Source organism: Vanessa cardui, chromosome 11 (assembly GCF_905220365.1).
Source record: "Vanessa cardui chromosome 11, ilVanCard2.1, whole genome shotgun sequence".
Lineage (NCBI taxonomy): Eukaryota > Metazoa > Arthropoda > Insecta > Lepidoptera > Nymphalidae > Vanessa > Vanessa cardui.
Window position 1 is genome coordinate 4,405,933 of NC_061133.1, and position 6,778 is coordinate 4,412,710.

Below are 6,778 nucleotides of genomic sequence, written 5' to 3' on the forward strand. Positions count from 1 at the left end.
TGTCTGTGCAAATACTCTCCGTTAGCAAGACGAGAACAACCGGAAATAATATGTCTAAGGGATTCGCCCGGAGTGTGACACGCCCGACATATGTCCACCGTGCCATTCCTCACAATATACCTCCGGTAATTGTTCGTCATGATAACTTCGTCCATAATCGCACAGACAAAACCTTCGGTTTCACCAAATAGGTTGCCGAACCGTAGCCAAGATACGGACGCCATAAAGTCCACATCGGGTCCATGAAGGGCCCGATAGAAGCGTCCGTATAACTCTTTGCTCTTCTATACCTCCTTGTGGTTCTCAGTACTTAGTACTACAGGCTTGCGCCAGTCCTCTTTGCCTAAGGAGAGCGGAGTTAGCCCTTTGTCCATTTTAACTACATCTCGGTGCATATCCAAGTCAGTGTGGAGGAAATACTCCCTGAGTTTGTACACCTCACGGTTATGTAGGGTCTTGGCATTTAAAAAGCCACGGCCACCATATCTCCGTGGGATATACAATCTCATCACCGAAGACCGAGTATGATGCATTCGATATGCAGTCAGCAGGACACGGACTCTCCTATCCAAGGCGTCTAGTTCTTTTTGAGTCCACTTGAGTATGCCGAAAGAGTACATCAAGACCGGCATGACCCAACCATTGAAGGCGCGAACCTTATTGCCACCTGATAATAGACTTTTGAGTACCTTTTTCAGGCGACCAAAGAAACGCTCCCGCAATGATTGTTTCATGTCGGTCATATTGATGCCTAACGCTTCCGACATACCCAAGTATTTGTATGATTCGTTTGCGGACAGTGATTTAAAGTTTATGGAATCTGAAAGTTGTAATCCGTCAGATTCCATAATCTCTCCTCGCTTTACATGCATAACCGCGCATTTGTCAACTCCAAATTCCATTCTAATAGAATTACTAAAAGTTTCTGTTACCTTTAGTAACTCCACCAGTTGTGAATCTGAAGGTGCAAAGAGCTTTAAGTCATCCATGTAAAGTAGGTGGGATATTACTTTACCTCCTCTCCGCAAACGATAGCCTAGCCTTGAACTCTCCAACAGAGTACTTAGGGGGTTCAAGGCTAAACAAAACCACAATGGACTCAAACTATCGCCCTGGAATATTCCCCGCTCAATCCTTATAGGTTCGTCATTACTATGAATCGTTCGGCATCCTGGATAGCGAAGGACTGTCCGCCATTGCCCCATACATGATCTCAAGAAACTGCATAGAGTTGTATCTAATTTATACAACTCCAGCACCCTCAAGAGCCATGTATGCGGCACGGAATCATAGGCCTTCTTGTAATCTATCCAGCATGTCGACAGATTCTTTTGAGAACGACGAACCTGTTGGTTAATCGTCATATCAATGAGGAGTAGCTCCTTAGTGCCTCGTGATCCACCCCTACATCCATTCTGAGAGACGGACAAAATACTATTATTCTCTATATGACTATTAATCTTATCTCTCAGAATGGAGGTAAGGAGCTTATAGACCGTCGGTAAACAAGTAATCGGTCTATAGTTTTTAGGATCTATTGCACTACCTGACTTATGGAGCAGGTGGGTGACTCCGGTGGTAAGGAACTGTGGTAGCGACCCAGACTCTAGAGCTAACTGGAACTGAGATGCCAAGCATTCATGCGAGCTGCGCAGCCACTTTAGCCAAAAGCTATGAAGGCCGTCCGGTCCTGGAGACTTCCAGTTTGGAACGGACCGAACTGCAGCGGCTACATCTTCAGAAGCGATGGAAATTTCTCCCACCGCTTTCAAAGGCTCGCACGCTTGCCTGACTTCCCGCATCCAGTCACCTTCTATGTGGTCGACGGGTACCGACCAGATGTTGCGCCAAAATGTATTCGTGGCATCATCATCCGTGCGACACCCATCGCTCACACCCTGGTCGAGTCGCTCCCATGTTCTGTACACCCACCTTTGATCGCTCTGGAACATGCGATTCAAGTAATAACGGTCCACTCGCCGCCTGTACCGACGAATGCGGCTCGCCCATGCATAAACTTTTTGTTTTAGGAAGTCAATACGCTCCACGGCATGGGACGGATATTCTTGCGGACTAATACCAGTCCCCAAGAACGCCCGCCCCACGAAACGCATTACACGTGGACGCGTATTCCCTTCCTTAAAACAACATAGTTTTCCAATGAGCACTCTGGTCTCATTAATACGTTTCTCAATCCTGCTCTGCCAGGCCGGTGCAACAGCCTTTGGTCGTGTAGCTCGTTCGGTTTCTTCAAATGTAACACCGGCTACACGACATGCTGCAACAGCCGCACAAAACAGAATTGAGTGCGTATCCTCGAGATTTTCACTACTCTCGAAATAATCTGCGAGCAGTGAATCCAGAGTGCACACTAAGTCCCTATTCCGTTTAGTCATGGGTAAACGTGGCAACCGTGGCCTAAGCTCAGCGGGAGTGTTACGATATTCCCGAATCGCATCCTCCAGTGCGCTCCTCAGTTGATCACTGTACTTACTTGTTGCAATAGCCATGTCACCCTCGCCCTCATCATCATTATCTGGGCCCTGTGGTGTTGCAGGAAGTGGTCCCTGTACCACGGGCTGTGACGGAGCGGAAGTGACACCGCCATTACTCATTTCTGAGCGAATTCGATCAAGCACGGTGTCACTCAGCCTGTTGTTACGCAGAATGACCCGCACCTGATCCGACAGTCGTTGAGCCGAGACGTTGATACCTGGTTCAAGCGCCTGAAACAGAGAGAGCATCCTAACACGGTACGCTGTGAGGTTAGTTCCCCCCTCTGTAGCCCCATAGTATGCGCGCATGACATTTTCATTAATGGATTGTGTCCATCGCATGCGCTGCACACCACCACCGGAAGCGGGGACCCCGTTTGAGACCGGTTGGCCTCTGGCTCCCAAGCCCGTCGGTGGCCGGCGTCTCCCCGCTCGACGTACAGGTGTTGGCGACGTCGGCGGGGTGAAGTACTCGTCGCTCGAGCTCAACGCAGCTGCAGACATCAGATTATTTCCCTGTGCGGGGTCCTGTGCCTGTGAGGCGGAGCTGAGCGGCGGGTCCGGAGATGGATTGTTGTGCGCTCTTTGTCTGGCTCTTGTCAACATATTCTTAGAATTTTTACATTATTTATTGTGTTTTGACACTATCACTTTCATTTTCTGCAGATTGTTGTTGTATATTTGTTCATATTGGTATGTATGCATATTTTATTGCTTAATTTTTATTTGGTCTTTAAAGGTCTGTATTTTACTTTTTTAGGTTTAAAAATCAGATTTACACTATTTTAAATAAATTTCTTTGAATAATTTTGTGACAGCCCAATTTTTTGCATGTTGACGTATTCGTTGGTTGCCAGTTATTATATACAATTATTATTTTAAATAATTGATCAATAATTTGTAAAACTGTAATTAATATTATTTTATATGGCATAAAATTGAATACTGGCATGTAACACTATTTCTTATTTTAAATATGATTGAGCTGTCATTATAAAACAATTGGACGATAGCGGGGCATTCTAACAAAAGATAAAGAGATTGAAGCATCATTGTAAAACTATAATATTATTTTGGCCATCCCAAACTACTGAAATTACATAAGTTTTAAAAATCAACAATGAAGTTATAATTATTGTCTTACGCTAGTATATCACTATTCCAACTATTCCAACAACAGTCATCACCGTGATGTATGATAGAGCGAAAAATTACGTCATTCAAGTCCATTCAAGCACGCAAAATTACCCATCACAGAAAAAATAATGTGTATTCATTTACTTCAATGGGAACTCATATTTTCATGCCCATCAAACGCGTAAAAATATTGTTTTCATCAGTGTAGTACTTTCGTACGCTCGTTTGGTAAAATTGCTGGATGTTGCTATAACAATAAAAACTGAACATACTAATTAAGCTAACTCGATTACGTATTATTGGTTTCAAGGACAACATTGCCATGATATACTTTTTCAAGATAAAGATAACAAATTGTATTCTATATTTAAATTTATTCATTAATATACATTACACACTTACATATTCTATAACCTATTCTTACCTACTGCTAAGTTTTTATGTGCTTAAAATTAATATACACAATTCTCTAGCTTCTTTTTGAAGTCAACCATCGTTGGGAAACCTGTATTGAATGAAAGTCTGTCAGGTGTATGCCCAACGCACACGAGAAGGGTAAAGGAGGTATAAGTCTTTTATTAAAATATATTATGCTTCCAAATTCTTGAAACGAATATTTGTCTTGCTATTTGATAATTGAGTAAATTTTTATAAATTAATAGAGCTAATAGTAATATCTTTACATTTTAAGCGCTACTTTAGGAGATTAGTATTTGTCGGTATTGTATACTTAGTTAAAACTACAACGACGAATAAGTTGCAATGGCATTTAAATAAAGAAAGCGTTTTTCAGCAGCGCGAACTCGTGTGCCGGGCGTTGGTGAACTTTCAACTTTTAGTCGCTTATGTAGCGCGGGAACTCAACCATTCCATCTACCTGCCTCCTCATTGGGTGGGGGCGCTTTCCGTACTTGGAGCGAATATTTACAGCGCAACCTAAATATAGCGTGCCGCTGCACAGCTGGCACGGCCCGAGGAGGGGGCGGGTAAACATTCCCCTCCGACCCCCGGTGCCTAACGGAAGGCCATTCGGGCAGCGGCTTCGCGGATGAGCGGACGTTGCTTGTTTGATGCGCCGATCGTCCCGCGGCCATGACCGTTTGAAGTTTAAGGGTGGACGCTCGCGGTAGCTATAAAAGCATTCTCAAGGTTACGATACTAGGATTGTTTTAGAATTATGAGTGATAACAACGTCGAGTAAAATATCATAAATAAACAACTTTACGCTCTTTGTTTTATGAATTTTAAAACCAGTAACATAACTTAATAAACGATTAACATTTTCTATATTCCCGACTAAATTATTTTTCGTAGTACATATATGCGACTGAGTTGTGCCTTTGAAGTACAAAGGCAATATTTTGCATGTTCTATCGTTGAATTCCGGGGATTATACGCTGACGCATTCCATCTTTCTATCATGCAGGATCTATCTATATTCTATACGTTCGTTCTAAATTGGAATTTCGTAACACACCTGCACCAGTTATTGAAGGGAAAATATTCACTTTGATTTCGTTTAAAATATTTTTAATATTCGCTCTATTCTAGCTGAATTAAAACAGATTAATAGTTCATTTAAAATGTATTTTGTATATGCGTAACTATTTTAAACGCTACGAATGCAATTTTCGTGTATTCGTATGAAATATTTCTGTATAATTAGTGATGTTATTTGATCTCTTTGACAAACATATAATAAGATACAATTTTAATGTTCATAAAACGAGAACAAACTTTACACGAAATGGGATACACTTCTAACAAAGCAAATGACAGTTTGTTTGCTGAAAACGTATAATGTTGGCCTTTTTTTGTTTAATTTTTTATTTCGTGAAACCCTAAAATTGTTTACGTAATTTCGGTACGCTGTGTCCGAAATGAACGCTGTTTCTGACAATAACTCATTTTGTCTTTTTGCCCTGGATGAGGAATTTACACCTCTGAAATTCAAAATACGACCTTTGACGACGATTGACGACCTCCGTGGTCGAGTGGTGTGTACACCGGTTTTCACCCCACTCCAAAGTCCCAGGTACGATTCCCGTCTGAGTCCTAATGGTTTATCATTAGTTTTCTGTGTTGTCTTGGTTCTGGGTGTTTGTGGTACCGTCGTTACTTCTGATTTTCCGTAACACAAGTGCTTTAGCTACTTACATTGGGATCAGAATAATGTATGTAATATGGTCTCATATTTATTAAAAAAATGTATTTATTTATTCAAAATACACCAACAACGTTAACTTACGGGTAGGGTTTTGCAAGCCTGTCTGGAAATATATTATTGAACAGCAATATATTAATCAATATCATTCCATATATCATGTTCTATCACACAGTAGAAATGCTTTGTATTCCTGTGTTTCGGTTTGAGAGGTAATTGAGTCTGTGTAGTAGGAACAAGGAACATACTAACTTCGTTACAAAGGTTATGATAAATTCGAGACATAAGGAATGCTTAAAATTTCTTACTTCGCTAATGTTAATGCGCGGCGCGGGCGGTGGTAACCACTTTCCCTCTAGTGTTCAAGTGTTTGGATTGAAAGTGATTGGAATATATAAAAAAAGTAATGCTTGTTTCATGAGTACGTGTTTGTTATTTTTATTTATTGTTTTTGTCGTTATATTGCTGTTGGCACGTGAATAAAGGTTTTTTGGCATGCCATCAACGTGTAATAAGTGGCACACGAGTTGCGTCAAATATCTTTGTACAAAGATAGAGAGGCATTGCAACTCTTACCGGTCTTTAAATAGTTAAAAATAAAGTGCTTTTATTTGTATTTTTAACCAATATTAAATATAAAACAAAAAGGTAAGCTAATATAATATATTATTATATATTTGTTATTCACGGGCACACATATGTAAATACCTACCATTTTACTTACTACCCTATTAATTAATTTAAATAGCTGAACATGTACATTAATCCGTTCTACACTAGAATATACAGCTTGACATATTATATAACATAGCCTGCATTTATATAGGTAGAAAAATATTAAGACATATTACTTGTTAATGAGTATTTTGATATAATTAACATTAATAATACATTCAAACAACGAATACTGAAACGTGACGCACGTACGTACGTATCGACAGAAACGAATTCAAACAATCTCTTGATTTAATCGATCCAATTA